Below are 20,507 nucleotides of genomic sequence, written 5' to 3' on the forward strand. Positions count from 1 at the left end.
TTTTCTCCTCATAAGATTAGACAAGAGACTTACCTCGTCTTGCTCCAATTTAATCCACTAGAAGGCCTTTTCCATGATTATCCAACTTTGTCTGGCTCGAATCTAGCCAAAATAATTCGATACAATCATTAAAAATTATTGGAATCAATTCTATAAGAAAATACTACTTTTTCAATAAAAATTCCGAAATTAATTAAAATTTCGTCCGTGGGACCCACGTCTCGGAATCCGGCGAAAGTTACGAAATATGAACATTCACTCAACCACGAGTCTACCCATACCAAAATTACTAAATTCCGATAACAATTCGGCCCTCAAATCCTCAAATCTATCCAAGAGGGTTTTCAAACTTTTCCAACTCAATTCACCAATTAAATGATAAAAATAGTGATGGATTCGGGTAATTTAACCAATATTGAGTTAAGAACACTTACCCCGTTGTTTTCTCTGAAAATCTCCCAAAAATCGCCTAAATTCGAGCTCCAAATCGTTAAAAATGGAAAATTCCCATTTTCCGAACTTAAACTCTCTGCCGAGCGATTTCTTCTACGCGATCGCGAACTTCCTCACGCGATCGCGTAACACAAATTTTACTACCCAAACATTAACCCTACGCGATCGCATCAAGTCCTACACGATCGCGAATGCACCAGGTTCCGACTCTATGTGATCGCACCCCTCTTCACGCGATCGCATAGCACAACACGTGGCCCAGCTTCCTCTCAAGTTTCCCCTACGCGATCGCAAATACTGACACGCGATCGCGATACACACTGGCCAATCCTACGCGATCGCGGACGTGCCTACGCCATCGCAGTGAACAAATTCCCAGCTGCCCAAATTAACCCTACGCGATCGCAACCCTATTCACGTGATCGCGTAGAACAAATCCACCTCTACCTAAATTACTCTACGCGATCGCAGACCAACTTACGCGATCACGTATAAGGATACCAGAAGAAAATACCAGCAGTGTTCCAAAAGCCAAAAATGATCCGTTAGCCATCTGAAACTCACCCGAGCCCCTCGGGAACTCAACCAATTATACCAACAAGTCCTGAAATATCATACGAACTTAGTCGAAACCTCAAATCACATCAAACAACGCTAAAATCACGAATCATCTTCCAATTCAAGCTTAATGAAACTTAAAATTTCCAACTTCTTCATTCGGTACCGAAACTTATCAAATCAAGTCCGATTGACCTCAAATTTTGCACACAAGTCATAAATAACATAACGGAGCTATGAAAATTTTCAGAACTGGATTCTGGCTCTGATATCAAAAAGTCAACTCCCTGGTCAAACTTCCAAACTTAAATTCCTATTTTAGTAATTTCAAGCCTAATTTAACTACGGACTTCCAAATAAATTTCTGAACGCGCTCCTAAGTCCAAAATACTATACGGAGCTGTTGGAATCGTCAAAATTCTATTCCGGGGTCATTTTCTCAAAAATATTGACCAAAGTCAAACTTAACACTTTAAGGCCAACTTAAGGAACCAAGTGTTCCGGTTTTAACCCAAACACTTCCAAATCCCGAACCAAGCATCCCCGCAAGTCATAAATTTTTAAAAGCACATACGGAAAGTTTTATTTAGGGGAACGGGGTTCTAACAGTCAAAACGACCGGTTGGGTCGTTACATTCTCTCCCACTTAGATATACGTTCGTCCTCGAACGTGCTAAGGAGTGTTTCGGAGTTATCCAAAAATTACTGTTTAACACCTCGTGCAACTACCCGTGCTACCACACCTAGTTGAGCACATTAGCTCGAGCCAATCTGAAGATTCTCCCCTTTATTTAGGCAAATAAGCCTTAGAGCCCAATTCTAACATCCGGAATTCTCCACCATGCCTGTTTCCAACCTACGAACACCGTATCAATCACTACACGATGCACCAATACAGGGTTGCATACCTTGGTTGAATTTAGACCATGCACCGCACCATTCACATGATCATAAATATCATCCTCCGATAACAATAGCCGAAATTTCACGAATCTGATGTTCACAACACACCTCATGATACCTATAATTCCTGTTCCAACTCTTGAACTGCTTCCACGATGGAAGAAATGTGTAGAAATTTATAACCAACTGCTGAGTCAACAAATTATTGAGTTTCTCCTTCTGACAAGAACCATTGCCTCATTATGGACCAAATAATGGTATTTGCTCTTTATTATACTTCATATAATCCAATCGTACTGATCCCAGATCCAATAACCTCGTCTCACTTAGTATAAGCTGCTCGTGCAATAAGCCACCTCAGACATGACAAAAAGTCTCATATGACGCCACAATGAGCTAATAAGCTACGGACTCGATTGCGATACATAAGGAAAACAGACTATGGGAAGGATTACTCAACCCACGTGACTAATTAAACAACTGAAAAGGTGTCATGAACCTTCCTCGGAAAATGGGACACAAAACACACAAAATAGAATATAGAGAACTGTACTCAACATCACACTGTTGCGGCATGCATTCCGATCCGCACAAAAAGAATCTATAAGAAAATACTTATCGAGCTAGAATGCTTATTACTTACAAAATATCCGAACATCGGACAAAAGCACGCTAAGTGCATAATACCATCCTTGGAAGGACCGACAGCGCCATACGCTACAAAACTCAAGCACAACTAAGGTGCGATATATGATCTGAATCTCGAGAGCCATCCCGCTCACATAACACCATCGCTATGCGGAACCTCAATACATAAGAAAATTTATCAAGTCGTTTTGCAACTCACGCGTCACAATATAGTATTACATGAAATAACCGACGATGAAACAACATCCAACATCTGAATATTCCTCCATAGGGAGCGGTTATGCTGAAATGAACACATCCGACCTGATATAGAGCCCATATTCATATTCAAATCCATCCACAGACCTCAAGACGATTCTGATCACATCGTACTAGGCTAATAACCTTTCAAGTATCCATAATAACCCCTTTTTCCCGTAACATACAAGAATAGCCATCATAATCGGAACAATACTTCCACAGTCGACAACCAAATGAACCGAGCGCCCTCCAGGCATAAATTCTCAAATCAGCGATAATACCACAATCTTCATACTTGGTTTCAATCTTCACTCCATCAAGTGACTACATGTCACTCTTACACAATCTTTCCATGAGACACACTCGCACGACCTTTCGCACCAGGTAACAAGTCTGCACATCCATGCTATCGGTTACACTAATGTTGTAAAGCATATCAAGAATCCACAAATCAATACACAAGGTCTCTTACACCTGACATCGACCTTAGATGATGCCCAAAAACAATACCATCTTACTTTAAACATCTAAATCACTTTCCTGCTCATCCGAGCTCATGACATCCTTGTCAACACCGAACCGAAATCTTAAATTCTCAACTTTCGAATCCCATGCTACTTAGTGCACTTAACCACGCCAATGCGCAGGAGTACACGAATTCCATCATATCTCCCGAACCACTAATAGGGTAAACACTTCATCATATAAAAACTTTTTTCTTAACTCATTTCAAGAGAACCATTGCAATATGTGACTGAATTCCCATATCTGTAAAAATACCGGCCTCAGGTAGTGGTCTAAACCACCATAACTCTTCTGGGATCCCTCTACACATAACATGTCATAATACTTGAATTCCTCCAAATAAAATCAATTACGACGGCCGTCAAGCCTCGCACGTACCGCCACAAGTCACATGCATAATTCAATGCGCTGAAGGAACTGATCATTGCCACTATCATGCCGATTCAACCATTGTTAGCCGATCCGTATTTTCTCAATTTACTCTCAACTTGCCTTAGAAATAATAATAGTTCCATTCATTACATCACGAACTCAAATTCGCACTCATCCCAAGTGAACTTATTTCACGAGACCACGCTATTTCAAAACCTACTAATTATCTCATATCCCTTTGTGTGCGCACTTTTTACATCTTCAACTGGTACACCCATTATGATACTTCTTTTATGAATCCGAAGTTATTTTCTTCCATTTCTCTAATGCTACACCACAACCTGAAGATAATGCAGAGTAATCCAAGCTCCGTTTCATAATCTGCTGCAAAAGCTCGATACTCAACCATACTATAGACTTGAGATCCTTAGACACCACACTTTAAATTTTTGAATCCACTAGGACCATTATTGTGAGTCACTTACTCTGACTTGTTCCCAAACATGATCAATTCCAAGGCCCTGCTAGCATATGGACACTTTATCAAGGAAACATCCGACTATTTCACTTTCCTGTGCATTACATCTACACGAAGTATAAACTCTGAGTCTTCCAAAAACCTGAATATGAATTGGTAAGGCCAAATATGGCACACATTTCCCAAATCCTTTGCTCAAATTACTACTTATGTTTTCTTTCCTTAGTTGCAATGACCCACCAATACACCGATAACTAGAAACCGCACAAGTTGACACTACACAGTCCTATCATAGACGGTGGGGCTCTCCCACTTAGCTTGAAGCTACAATTATAAAATTTTGGAATCCACCGATATTCTTTCTTCATCGTTGATATGATCCTGCACACGCAACTCGCCAAATTTTCTCGAAGTCCTTCTATTAACCTTTAATAAACACTCTAAACCACTAGCCACATTTACATATTAAATCTCCTATCGGGTAGCCAGTAGAATTCTTCGCAGAAGCTTCGTCAATACCACACGACCTCTAACCTGCTTACAGGAGATAACCCACCTGTGGAAATTACATGTTGACATATTCCAACGTCGCTGCACTGGGTGCAATTACTACGAAATCAGTAGATCATCATGAGTCCAAGCTCATTCACTAGTTGCATTCAGTCCGTTCACTCCTCATGGTCATCAGCTAAAGGTGCGACAATACATTCCAATCCAAAGTCATGTTGTATCCTTCATATCAAGCAACTCTCTCCTGTCACACCAAATCTTCCTCAATATAACAGCCAATATTCCAAATTAAGCCCATAGACATAGTCACTGTCCACCATGGATCCCAAATCACTTCAAACTTTCCTCAAGCCATGTAGTTATCCTACCACGTAATCCATATGCTACTTTGCCACTCTCCCACTTTGGTCAAACCCTCTCCTTTAAGCAACTACTCAACTTTTGTTTTCATACACTTGGCCTTCTAGGAATTTAACCACCACAAGACACCTTCCACGTGTCCTTCCTCATCCTTCACTGCCCAGTTGTTGCCTTAACTCAATATCAGTCTTTGTAGCACTTGAACCAATAGCTCGTTACCAGCTTTAAACCTTTCTGACGATCATCCTTCTCGAGACATCAACACTAAAAATGCTGCTTCGATCCTGAATCACTGCACACCGCAATATCTAACGATTGCTTCCCCTATACCAATTCCTAATACCCTGTCGTGAAGGCGAGTTAAAGAAAACCATAACACCGGCGAACCTTAACGTATTTTACAAGGCGATGACACCACATCAAAATTGAGAATTCTACCACACTCGAAAATATCAAGCTTCGTTACTCCATCAACCCCAAACCTGAACATTCATAGTCCGATTGTCTTTTCTCCGCTGGAATTAAAACATGGAACCTCTGAATCATGTACAGAGAAAAACCTTCTTTCAAGTCGTTTACTGCCCTGACACATAGACATGCATTCTACCATTACATAAACACTATGCGATAACAACGCATGAATCGTCATAACAATCAATGCCAAATCTCAAAACCTTAGGTAGTATTGATACTGAACTGAAACGATAGAGCGGCCTTCCGCAAGGTGACGACATCCCGCACTACATCTGTAGTACCATTAAAAATTTCCTCAAACCCCAATTTAAAAATTTCCTCGATCCCCAATTTATAACAAGCGCTTCACGTCGCATAAGATTGAATATGAAGGAAATGTAGGCATAAGCCTCAAAGGAATCGAATCGCACGATGAGGAATCAAGAAGGGAAGTATTCCTAACTGTCCCGTAGCCTCTCGAAGATAAGCACAAACGTCTCTGTACCGATCCGCAAGACTCTTCTAGACCTGCTCATGACTCGTGAGACCTAAGTGAACCTAGTGCTCTAATACCATATTGTCATGACCCAAAATCCAAAAACAAACCGTGATGGCGCCGGGCACCACTGTAAGGCAAGCCAACCATAATCAATTAACTTAATTACCTATTTTAGTATTTTTGAAATAAAAATTTCTTCAATGGAATTGTAAAGATAAAACTCATAGAGTAAATGATAAATATTTTTATTAACTAAATTTCTAAACAATTCACAACCATTCCCAAAACCAGGTATCACAAGTGCATGAGAATTTACTAGGAAATTAAAAATAAAATATAACATATGTCCAGAATACAAATTAGACAGGAAAATATAATAACTCTGAAGGAGACTCTGTTAGCTGCGGATCGTAATATAGAATGCAGCTCACCTATGTCCCCAAAATTATTAACCACACCTCTGCTCCCACAAGGTCGCTATACATATATGTACCTGCACAATAAAATATGCAGCAAGTGTAGTATGAGTACGAAAACAACGTGTACCCAGTAAGTATTAAGCCTAATCTCGAAGTGGTAGAGACGAGATAGCCTTCTGTTTTGTTTCCACGAGATATTATTTGCCATTATTTTGCTTAATTAAATGGTGACACACTACTTGATTCATTTCCAATGTCATTTTATTTTACTATATTATTAAATATTTTACCATGCCATTATTACATTCCAGTAGGGCCTCACATGACCTCGTCACTACTCTACCGAGGTTAGGCTTGGCACTCACTGGGTACTACTGTGGTGTACTCATACTACGCTTCTACATATCTTTTTGTGCAGATCTAGGTACATCTTACCAGCCTAGACGTCAGTGAGTTACCTACGCACGGAGACTTCGAGGTATATCTGTCAGCGTCCGCAGACTCCGGAGTCTCCTTCTATCATCTTTATGTTGCTTCCTTATTTTTCTTTAGACCTTGATATATAGAGACATTGAGAATAAATTCTTAGAAGCTTGTAACTTATTTCTACCGGGTTTTGAGAGCTGAAATTGCTTGAATTGTAGTTTATTTATTTCATATATTTATTATTATTCCGCCTTGATAGGCTTACCTAGTCTTAGAAACTAGGTGCCATCACGACATCCTACAGAGGGAATTTGGGGTCGTGACACTTCACCTCGTGTGTACGTAGCCCCCACAAATAGGAGCACATATTGATTTATTTCACCTATGGGGTAAATTCCCTATTACAAGGTTAGAAAGGAGACTTACCTCGCTCCGAAGTTTCATAACCGGCTCCTAAGCCATTCAATTAACTCAAATCGATGCCCAACGCTCCAAAACTAGTCAAATACGATGCAACCCAATCAAAATATGCTCTAATACTCAAAAGTAATCAATTTACAATAATTTCCAACTCCGCTCGAAAAGTCGATAAACCACCCTCGGGACCACGTGCTCGGATTCCTAAATTTTTTGAAGATAACCATTACCCATAACCTCACGAACTCAAATGTATGATTTATTTCCAATTCCATGCCCAAATTCGTGGTAAAAACCCCAAGAATACCAATTTCTAGGTTTTTCTTCAAAATTCAAATTTTCTACTAATTTCCTTGTTTAATCCATATATAAACCAAGTATTTAACTTGCAATAGGTGTGAATCACTTACCTTGACATAGATGATGAAACTTTCCCCTTGAAGCTCTCCAAATATCGTCCATCCCAGTGAAAAATGAGAGAGAATGAGCCAAATCCCGTATTAAATCCAATCTGCCCAGACCCATTCTTCTTCGCGTTCGCGTGACCAATGTCGCGTTCGTGTGACCAGTGTTGCGTTTGCGAAGGCCTGACCATGAACAACATCACGTTCATGTTCGCGGTAGCCAACTGCCCTCTTTCTTCGCGTTCGCAGTCTAAGCTTCGCGTTCGCGAAGGCTTATTGGCTCAGGGTCCCGACTCCCCTTCCTTCTTCGCGTTCGCAACCACTACGTCGCGTTCGCGTAAGCTTGACCAGACCTTGCCTCGCGTTCACGTCCACTGCTTCGCATTCGCGAAGGCAAAATCTAGCACCCCCAAAATTTCTTCTTCACGAACGCGGGACTTCCTTTGCGTTCGCGAAGAAGGAAAACAGACACCAGAAATTGCAGTCCAAAACAACTCCAACTTGGTCTGAAACTACCTCGAAACACACCCGAGGCCCCCAAGACCCCGTCCAATTACACAACCTAGTCCCATAACATAACACAAACTTGTTCGAGGCCTCAAATCACATCAAACAACATCAAAATCATGAATCACGCCCCAATTCGAGCTTAATGAACTTTAGAACTTCAAACTTCTACATTCGATGCCGAAACCTATCAAATCACGTTCGATTGACCTCAAATTTTGCACACAAGTCACATTCGACATTACGGACCTATTTCAACTTCCGAAATCGGAATCCGACCCCGATATCAAGAAGTTCACTCTCGGTCAAACTTCTCAAAAACCTTCCAATTTCTAATTTCCGCCAAATGATCCCAAAATGATCTACGGACCTCCGAATCCACTTCCGGAGGCATTTCCAATACCACAATCACCATACAGAGCTATTTCCAGGCTCGGAATCCCAAACGGACATTTATAACATTGAAATGCACTTAAACTCAAATTTAAGAAGTCATTCTTAAAATGCCAACTTTCATAATAGGTGCTGAAAAATTCCCGGGTCATCCAAAATTTGACCCAGACATACGCCCAAGTCCAAAATCATCATACGAACCTGTTGGAACCTTGAAATCCTGATTTTGAGGTCGTTTACTCAAAAATCCAACCTTAGTCAATTCTTCCAACTTAAAGCTTCTGAAATGAGAATTTTCTTTCCAAATCAACTCTGAACTTCCGAAATTTCAATTCCGACCACGTGTACAATTCATAATACCTGAAGTGAACCTACTCTTGGCCTCAAACTGCTGAACAACGCGTTAGAGCTCAAAACGACCGATCGGGTCGTTACATCTATATCTCTTTATCTATATCTATTCTATATTAATATAAAAGCATGAATACAATATCGGTTTACAAAAATAACCTTATAATATTAAGCATAATAACTCATATTAAAAGGACATAACTGGAATTCTAGATATTAGCCTTATAATCCTATTAGTTTTAGGAGATAATACTACATGTTAGAAATCCTATTAGTATAATTACTTTCGGGCTGTCTATTTCATATAAAATTGAACAAGTAAATATCTTTAGTCATGTAATCATATTACTTTTAATATAATTTCATTTGTGGATAAAATTGTAACATTGAAAACTTTTACTAATTAATACTAGTTCTCATGGGGTTCATATACAAAGCAAGATTCCTACCCATTGTTATGTTCCATAGTCATATACTATAAATTTCATATGGACTAGAATAGATAATTTCCTCCGCCGCCTCATACTACCTATGTAAAGGAGTGCATTGCCTCATTCATTGGAGCACACACGAATTTGTTTAATTCTAGATATTAGCCGGTTAAAAGGACATAACCGGAATTCTAGATATTAGCCTTATAATCCTATTAATTTTAGGAGATAATACTACACGTTAGGAATCCTATTAGTATAATTACTTTCGGGCTGTCTAATTCATATAAAATTGAACAAGTAAATATCTTTAGTCATGAAATCATATTACTTTTAATATAAGTTCATTTGTGGATAAAATTGTAACATTGAAAACTTTTACTAATTAATACTGATTCGCATGGGGTTCATATACAAAGCAGGATTCCTGCCCATTGTTATGTTCCATAGTCATATACTATAAATTTCACATGGACTAGAATAGATAATTTCCAAAATGACAAGTCAGGTCGTTACACCCTTATACCCACATAATATCAAAAGTGGAATGCCACCCTTACATTCTCAAAATAATAACTCACACAACACAACAATTTACACGGAAAATTATCACGGCAACATAACAAAATTAATTCATATCACAATTTGCCCAATGGCTACAACCAAATTACAAAGATACAACCAAATCAATTAATTTCACAACAAATAGCTGAAGGCTCCACAGAATGTGTATAATGCCACAAAAATAATCAATAGAGATAGAAATTATTTAGCATAAAGCAAATCTTTCATTAATCTAAACCTTCATTAATTGTACAACTGCATTAATATTCATTGGAAACAATTCTGGATAATAACCTCCGGTCAAACTTTCCAAAAATTCATCTTTCGCCATTTCAAGCCTAATTCCACTACAGACCTCCAAATAATTTTTCGGACACGCTCCTAAGTCCATAATCACCATACAGAGCTATTGACATTATCAAAATTTTATTCCGGAGTCGTTTGCTCAAAAGTCAACTCTCCGGTCAACTCTTTCCATTTATGCTTCTAATTAAGGATTGTTCTTTTAATTTAATTTCCAATCTTCAGTAAATCAAACTCGACCACACTCGTGGATCATAATACATATTACGAAGATGCTCGGGATCTTAAGTCACTGAACGGGGCGTTAATTCTTAAAATGATAAGTCGGGTCGTTACAGTATCGTATATATAATAGACTAATTTAAAATTGTTCTTCCCTTATATATAAGTTGGTTTTAAAGAAAGAATATGCCTGTCATGCCACTGAAAAAGTTACATACGCCTAATAGCTTATGCAATAGCACACATATGGTATATAGAAGTTTTGATAATAACGTCATACATGCAAAAATTATGATACTGGTCAATGTGCTTCTAAGTATATTCTTATCCCTGAATTCAACTTTTGTCTTTCGAAACTAAAGAATATCCTTTTAAATTTGTGTGAAAATAATTTTTAGTATGTTTATGTTTTGCAAATATAATAAATAAAGCACAAGGACAAACATCCTAAATATTGGACTATATTTACCGCAATATATTTTCTTGCACGAACAACTGTTTGTTGCACTTTCAAGAAGGATATCAAGATCGACAACAAGAGTTTTGGATAAGGCAGAGCAACCAAAGTATTAGTAGGAGACATACACAAAAAAATATTGTCCACAAATAAATGTTCGTTAAGATACCATCACATTAAATACTTTTAAACTATAATACATAATTATCTATCTAACACGAGAAAATTGATTATTTGTGTAAGTTTTGATAATGTCATTTTATTTTAAATTCATGTATTATGTTAATGTGATACTAATATTTTCGGCATTTAGATGATTATTGTATTATTATACATAAATTTTATCTCATTAATTAAATTCCATTGTTCCTTCACATAAATAAATATTTAAATCATCACATGCCATTATTAACGTGCAACCCACGTTCATAGATACTAGTTATTATAAAAGCACGAATAATTTATGTTAAATGTTGAACGACTAAAATATCCCCGAAATATTGATTGACTTTTATGCCCTTAAATATTTATATAATTTAAGAATCTAATTGTAAATTACTTAATGATGGAATTCTTTTTCGATTTAAACTATACATATGTTGGCCCTACAAATTTGATCCTACTTGGATTAGAAAGGAACGTCCATAATTTCCTCTCTTTTTTATTTACGTAAGATGCTACATATGCATATAATCAAGTAGCATGGATGGAGTTTTAACCTCTTTTTGTATTTCGTGATTTATTTTATTTGTATCCTTATAATATTTGATTGATTTGGCAAAAGTTCTTAATTTTTATTTATTCTTGGAGATTATCTAGCTATTAAAAGATTTCTGTCTTTGGTTGAAGAATAATAATTTTAGTTAATGTTTTTAATTTCTCTCCCTATCTAACACACAGTGCAAGATAAGCATAACTATATTTGATTATTTGCATCACACAACATATTTAATTAGCAATGATGCTAAACCAATAGTAAAAAATATCGTTATTTTTTCCCTGAGGCTATCCAAGAAAAGATTTTTCGATTCCTACTGTAGGAACAATGCCAAATATATTTTTACGGTGAGTGGCCTCCTATCGATCTCTAATTCTTATTTTCTGTCAATAAATATTATCTTTTAATGGCAATTGAACTCAACTTCGGTCTAAATTATTAAACTTATCTGCCAACTTATCTCAACCTTGTTTTGCCAAAATATTCTGATTTCAACACCAGGATTGCAAATCACAATACCCAAAGAAGAAATGCAAACATTTTGAGATTGACATGGACAAGAAAAAGAAAAAGAATAGGGGAAACTCTCTTACTAAATAGCATGTGCATCAAAATGCAAAATATATTTTTCCTCTTGTGTTTTTACGCTATTTTGATAATATGGCTATTTGGGATTATATGTTGCTCATGGGAATCTCTTTCTGAATAGATATATGATTAAACTTTTGTGCATTATTGTTATGGAGATTAAATGAATATCTAAATTTTTTGTCATTTTGTTGTTGTCTAACAAAAATTGAGTCATTATATGCTGAAATAAGAAGGAAAAAAATCTAAACAAAAAACATAAAGCTTTGACTAATCATAATTGGATTATTCATCTTCAGCCTAAAAGCTTACATAGAACCAATTATTTAGAATTTGAAGGTCCTCACATGCAGTAGAGTTATGGAGTTTTATATCTTTTTAAAAAATAAATCATCCCCTTGAATAAGTAATAGATGAGTTTTTCATATACAAGAGACTTATCATATGTAAGTCTTTCCGGAATTTATAGTAAAAATAACTAAAAAGACATACTCCTATCTTTACAAGTCTTTCTAAAAATCAGTCGTATTCGGCCGAGAACAAAGATAAAAAGGATACAAAAATAACAAACTATACCAAGTAAGGGGAGCAAGCACATGCCTTTTGACATTAATTTCATGAATGAAAGCAAATTAAAATTTATGCAGTTAGATCTCTACTACTTCAATTTTTATGTCATAGTTCAACTAAATATGTTCTGAATATTAATGCAGTTAACAATATTACTATTTCTTACGTAAAGTGTAACGATCCGGCTGGTCGTTTTGAGAGTTAGAGCTCCGAACCCCTATTAACTGCTTTCCCCATATCTATTTCTGCTATTGTGACTTGCCGGGATGATTGGTTTTGAGTTTCTGAGTGTTTTGGGACACTTAGTCCATAAATGAGAGCTTAAGCCTTAGAATTTGGACTGTAGTTGGAACTGTATGAAGACGATTCCGGAATGGAATTCCGTCGGTTCTGTTAGCTCCGTTAGGTGATTTTGGGCTTAGGGTCGTGTCCGGAATGTGTTTTGGGGGCCCGTAGCTCATTTAGACTTGAAATGGCGAAAATCAAATTTTTGGAGATTTGGATCGGTAGTGAAAATTTTGATATCGGGGTCGGACTCCGATTCCGAAAGTTGAAGTAGGTTCATAATGTTGAATATGACTTGTGTGCAAAATTTGAGGTTATTCAGACATAGTTTTATAGGTTTCGGCATCGGTTGTAGGAATTTGAAGTTTCAAGTTCTTTAAGTTTTAAATGGAGGGTGATTCGTGATATTAGCATTCGTTGATATAATTTGAGGGCTCGACTAAGTTCGTATGGTATTTTAGGATTGGTTGGTATGTTTGGTTGAGATCCGGGGGGGCTCAGGTGAGTTTCCAGTGCTTAACAGATCAAAAGTTAGATTTGTGTTACTGCTGAAGTCTTCAGGCATCTGTCATTTTCGCACCTGCGGTGGAGAGACCGCAGGTGCGTGATCGCACGTGCGGAGAGGCAAGTGCAGAAGTAGATTTCAGATGTGTGGTCAGGGGTCGCAGGTGCGAAGACAAATGCCGCATCTGCGATGCCCGCAGATGCGCTAAAGGACCCGCAGGCGCGGAGGAGATCGCAAAAGCGGACAATAGTCTGCAGGCGCACATTCGTAGGTGTCGCCCATTTTCCGCAAAAGCGGACCCAGACCTCTTAAGTCGTTTCCGCACCTGCGAAGGAAATTCCGCATGTGCGGCATCGCAGTTGTGACCCAAGGTCCGCAGATGCGGAATAACTGGGCAGAAAAGGGGCAGATTCGAGGGTTTGAAGTTCACTTCACAAATTTGATTGAGAGCTCGGTAGAAGGCGGAATTTGGAGAGATTTTTGGAGGAAGTTTTTGGGTAATGATTCTTAACTCCCTTATGGTTATATTCCACTAATCTATGCTTGAATTCATCGTTTAAATTCGGATTTGGGGTGAAATATTGAGAAACGTTCTAAGGCCGAATCTTAGGGTTTTGATCTAGATTTTGGTGTCGAATTTTAGCAAATTTGATATGGTTAGACTCGTGAGTGAATGAGCTTTCATATTTTATGGCTTTTACCCGATTCCAAGAAGTGGGCCCCACGGGCAATTTTTGAGTTAAATTTCGAAATTTTCATTAAATGTTGATTTCGTTAACTAGATGAGTCTATTATTGTTGTACTTATGATACGTAATTTATTTTGGCTAGATTTTGGGCCATTCAGAGCCTGATATTCGTGGGAAGGGCATTGTGACCGATTAATTGAGCTTGACTCGAGGTAAGTGTCTTGCCTAACTTTGTGTGGGGAAAATCTCCTTAAGATTTGGAACTATTATGCTATGTGAGCGCCGTGTGCGTGAGGTGACGAGTACGTACACAAGCTAGCTGTGGTAAAACCCGATTTTCTTACCGAGCAGCAACATGTTTTTCTGTTATTTTGAGTTATACCATTTTAATGAGTACTAATTTATTTTCATTCTTAATTGAGTTATTCCAATATGTGTAACTATCATGTTTAGTCTAATACAACATGTGTACGTGTATTAATTGTTTATGTGAATTATGTGCAACATGCTTAGTGAATTTCCTGCTTCTTCCCTGACTGGTACTTAGTCTAAATTGTAAGAATTTCGTGATGTAGTTGTATTTCTATCATTCGCCCTGCACATTTACTTTGGGACTATAGAACAGTATTCCGGGAGACCCCCCTGCACATTTACTTTGGGACTACGAAACGGTATTCTGGGAGACCCCCCTGCACATTTACTTTGGGACTACGGAACAGTATTCCGGTAGATTCCCCTGCACATTTACTTTGGGACTATGGAACAGTATTCCGGGAGATTCCCCTACTCATTTACATTTGGGACTGCGAGACGGTATCTCGGGAGATCCCCTATTGTGTTTCTGTGTACTGAGTTGTTACCTTCTATGATTCTATTGTTGTTAAATTTCAACCTTTATTTTATTGTGGTATTACACTCTATATTATTTTATTATATATTTACCAGTAGGGCCCTGACCTGACCTTGTCAATACTCGACCGAGGTTAGGCTTGGCACTTACTGGGTACCGATTATGGTGTACTCATGCTACTCTCTGCACATGTTTTTCGTGTGCAGATCTAGGTGCACCTTATAAACCGCACTATCAGTTAGCCGGGACAGCTTTGGAGATTTCAAGGTATATCTGCCTCTTCCGCAGACCTCGGAGTCCCCTTTCACTCTTTCTCATGTTCATCATTTTTTGTATTTTTCCTTGTTAGACTCTGACGTATAGAGACACTAGATTTTTCCATATGTAGTTTGTGATTCATGATGTTTCGGGTTTTGGAATTTGTTGTGTATTTTTGAATAATTGGTTAAATTTATATTTTTATTTCATTATTCCGCAAAATGTTAGGCTTACCTAGTTGTAGAGACTAGGTGCTGTCAAGACGTCACACGGAGGAGAAATTGGGTCGTGACAAGTTGGTTTCAGAGCTCTAGGTTTGTAGGTGTCGTGAGTCACAAACCGGTTTATTAGAGTCTCGCGGATCAGTACGGAGACGTCTATATTTATCTTCGGGAGGCTATGGAACTGTTAGGAAAATTTCACTACTTTGATTCCTTGTCGTGTGAAAATTTGTTGACTTCAGAGATTCTAAATTTATGTATTCTATTCTCTCATAGATGGTGAGGACACGTACAAGCGGATCTGATGAATATGCACCCCTGCTAGAGCCGCAAGAGGCCGGGGCCGGGGTAGAGGCCGAGGACGTCCATGTGGTGTAGCCAGAACACCCGCACAAGCTGCTACAGAGGAGCACAAGCTGCACCAGCCCTCCAGGAGACTCTAGCCTAGTTTCTTAGCATGTTCAGCACCTTAGCTCAGGCTGGATTGATTCTACTTGCTCCTACCACATCTCAGGCCGGGGGAGGAGCACAGACTCCCATCACCGATAATCCAGAGCAGCGGGTTCAAGTCGACCAGGTTCCAGAGATTGTACCAATGCGGCCGGTCGCTCCAGCTCAGCCCGAGGTTAGGGCAGAAGCTTCTGAGGTGGAGCAGCTCAGACTTGAGAGGTACAAGAAGTACCACCCACCTACTTTCAGTGGATTGGCTACAGATGATGCTAAGGGTTTTTGGAGGAGTGTCATCGTATTCTCCGTACTATGGGCGTAGCGGAGACGAGCGGGGTTTCTTTTACTACATTCTAGCTTAGAAGAGCAGCCTATCAGTGGTGGCGTGCTTATGAGTTGAGTAGTCCGGCTGAGGCAACTTCACTTACTTGGACTCAGTTCTTGGACATGTTTTTGAGAGAGTATGTCCCTCAGAGCCTCAGGGACGCATGACGCGCGGAGTTTGAGCAGCTGTGCCAGGGTGCTATGACTGTGTCAGAGTATGCAGTTCTCTTCAGTGATTTGTCCCGACATGCACCGGCCTTAGTTGCCACAGTTCGAGAGAGGGTTCGACGGTTTATTGAGGGTCTCCATCCCAGCATCCGGAGTAGTATGGCCAGGGAATTGGATATGGGTATTTCTTATCAGTAGGTTGTGGGTATTGCCAGGATATTCGAGGGCATGCTTGCCCGGGATAGAGAGAAGAAGGAGGCCAAGAGGTCTCGAGAGGCTGGTTATTATTCGGGAGCTCGTGCCCCAGCAACTCACCATGGTAGGGGTTATGTGAGAAGCCCCGTGCATTCAGCTCTTCCAGCCTCCAACGGTGTTCCAGCTCCTTCTAGACCCCAGGGGCCTCATTATGCATCGCCAGTATCTAGTGTGCCTCCTGCACGGAGTGTTCCTAGTGGCCAGTCCAGCAGACCTGGCCCGAGCCAGTCACAGCAGCCACGCCCTCCCAGAGCTTGTTTTGAGTGTTGCGACACTCGCCACATGGTGAGGGATTGCCCCAAGATTAGGAGGGGTGCACCTCCATAGACCTTTCAGCCACACCATGCTCCACCGGGTCCTCAGGCTATGATTACAGCACCAGCTTCCACCCCACCTGCTCAACCAACTCGAGGTAGAGGTTGGGGAGGTAGAGGTCACCCTAGAGGGGGAGGCCAGGCCAGATATTATGCACTTCCTGCTCGTACAGAGGCAGTTGCTTCTGATTCTGTCATTACATGTATCGTTCCGTTCTGTCATAGATATACATTGGTATTATTTGACCTATGCTCTACATATTCTTATGTGTCCTCTTATTTTGCACCGTATTTGGGCGTATCTCGGGATTCTTTGAGTTCCCCTATTTATGTATCTACTCCTGTGGGAGATTCTCTTGTTGTGGACCTCGTGTATCGGTCGTGTCTGATTGCTCTTAGTGGTTTTGAGACCAAAGCCGATTTATTATTGCTCAGCATGGTGGACTTTGATATTATTTTGTGCATGGACTGGTTGTCTCCCCATTATGCTATTCTTGATTGTCACGCTAAAACCGTGACGCTGGCTATGCAAGGTGTACCGCGATTAGAGTGGAGAGGTACCTTAGAGTATACTCCTAGCAGAGTTATTTCTTTTCTTAAAGCTCAACGAATGGTTGAGAAGGGGTGTGACGCGTATCTAGCTTATGTGAGAGATGTCAGTATTAATACCCCTATAGTTGAGTCAGTTCCAGTAGTAAGGGACTTTCCAGATGTGGTTCCAACTAATCTTCCGGGCATGTTGCCCGACAGAGATATTGATTTTGGCATTGATTTGTTGCCGGGCACTCAGCCCATCTCTATTCCTCCATATCGTATGGCTCCTCCTGAATTGAAGGAGTTGAAAGAGCAGTTACAAGAATTGCTTGATAAAGGCTTCATTCGGCCTAGTGTGTCACCTTGGGGTGCTCCTGTCCTATTTATGAAGAATAAGGATGGTTCTATGCGGATGTGTATTGATTATCGCCAGTTGAACAAAGTCACAGTGAAGAACATGTACCTATTGCCTCGTATTGATGACTTATTTGATCAGTTACAGGGTGCCAGAGTATTTTCCAAGATTGACTTACGTTCAGGTTATCATCAGTTGAAGATTCGGGAGTCGGATATCCCGAAGATTGCTTTCAGGACAAGATATTGTCACTATGAGTTTCTTGTCATGTCATTTGGGCTGACCAATGCCCCAGCAGCCTTTATGCATTTGATGCACAGTGTTTTCCGGCCTTATCTTGATTCCTTCGTCATTGTATTTATTGATGACATCCTGGTATATTCCCGGTCTCGGGAAGATCATGAGCAGCACCTGAGGACTGCACTTCAGACCTTGAGAGAAAAGAAGTTATATGCAAAATTTTCAAAGTGTGAGTTTTGTCTAGACTCAATGGAATTCTTGGGTCATATAGTATCGAGTGAGGGGATCCAGGTGGATCCAAAGAAGATTGAAGCAGTGCAAAGTTGGCCCAGACCATCCTCAGCTATAGAGATCCGGAGTTTTCTTGGTTTGGCGGGGTATTACCGTCGCTTTGTAGAGGGATTCTCATCTATTGCAGCACCTATGACTAGGCTGACCCATAAGGGTGCTCCGTTCAGGTGGATAGAGGAAAGTGAGGAGAGCTTTCAGAAGCTCAAGACAGCTTTGACTACAACTCCAGTATTGGTATTACCTACAGGTTCGGGGTCTTATACTGTATATTGTGATGCATCATGGATTGGTCTCGGTGCGGTGTTGATGTAGGATGGTAGGGCGGTTGCCTACGCGTCCAGACAACTGAAGGTGCACAAAAATAACTATCCTATCCACGATCTTGAGTTAGCAGCTATTATTTATGCCATGAAGTTATGGCGGCATTATTTGTACGGTGTTCCTTATGAGATTTACACCGATCATCGGAGTTTGCAGCATCTGTTTAAGCAGAAAGATCTTAACTTACGTCAGCGGAGGTGGTTGGAGCTACTTAAGGATTATGATATCACTATTTTGTACCACCCTGGGAAGGCCAATATGGTGGCCGATGCTTTGAGTCGCCGGGCAGAGAGTTTGGGAAGTTTAGCACATCTACCAGCAGCAGAGAGGCCATTGGCATTGGATGTTCAGGCCTTAGCCAGCCAGTTTGTGAGATTGGATATTTCTGAGCTGAGTCGAGTATTGGCTTGTGTGGTCTATCGGTCTTTTCTTTATGACCGTATCAGGGAGCGTCAGTATAATGACCCTCATCTGCTTGTTTTTAAGGACACTGTCCAGCACGGTGATGCTAAGGAGGTTACTATTGGAGATAATGGTGCATTAGGGATGCAAGGCAGGCTATGTGTGCCCAATGTAGATGGTTTGCGTGAGTTGATTCTTTAAGAGGCTCACAGCTCGCGGTACTCCATTCATCCGAGTGCCGCGAAGATGTATCAGGACCTGAGGTAACATTATTGGCGGAGGAGGATGAAGAAAGACATAGTAGAGTATGTGGCTAGATGTCTAAATTGCCAGTAGGTGAAGTATGAGCATCGGCGACCGGGTGGGTTGCTTCAGAAGATAGAGATTCTGGAGTGGAAATGGGAGATGATCACTATGGATTTCGTTGTTGGACTCCCACGAACTCAGCGAAGGTTTGATGCTGTTTGAGTGATTGTGGATAGGTTGACCAAGTCGGCTCATTTCATTCTTGTGATGACTACATATTCTTTCGAGCAGCTAGCTCGAATCTACATCCGTGAGATCGTCCGGCTTCATGGCGTACCGGTATCTATTATCTCTGACCGGGGTACGCAGTTTACATCACGGTTCTGGAGAGCTGTATAGCATGAGTTGGGTACTAGGATTGAGTTGAGCACAACATTTCACCCTCAGACGGACGGGCAGTCTGAGCGCACTATTCAGATATTTGAGAATAAGCTCCGTGCGTGTGTGATAGATTTTGGGGGTGCTTGGGACCAGTTCTTGCCACTTGCGGAGTTTACTTACAAAAATAGCTATCAGTCCAGCATTGAGATGGCACCGTATGAGGCTCTGTACGGTAGGCGGTGTCGGTCCCCAGTGGGTTGGTTTCGAACCCGGTGAGGCTAAATTATTGGGTACAGACTTGGTTCAGGATGCCTTGGAAAAAGTGAAGGTGATTCAGGATAGACTTCGCACAACCCAGTCCAGACATCAAAGTTATGCGGACAGGAAGGTTCGCGATGTGGCATTCATGGTTGGAGAGGGATTCTTGCTCCGAGTTTCGCCTATGAAGGGTGTTATGAGGTTTGGAAAGAAGGGCAAGCTGAGCCTAAGGTTCATTGGTCTATTTGAGGTGTTGTGTCGAGTTGGGGAGGTTGCTTATGAGCTCACCCTGCCTCCCAATCTAGCAGGAGGTTGCTTTGAGGTATTCCATGTTTCTATGTTCTGGAAGTATCACGGCGATACGTCCCATGTGTTGGATTTCAGCTCAGTTCAAT

The sequence above is a fragment of the Nicotiana tabacum genome, chromosome 22 (assembly GCF_000715075.1).
Source record: "Nicotiana tabacum cultivar K326 chromosome 22, ASM71507v2, whole genome shotgun sequence".
Taxonomy (NCBI): Eukaryota; Viridiplantae; Streptophyta; class Magnoliopsida; order Solanales; family Solanaceae; genus Nicotiana; species Nicotiana tabacum.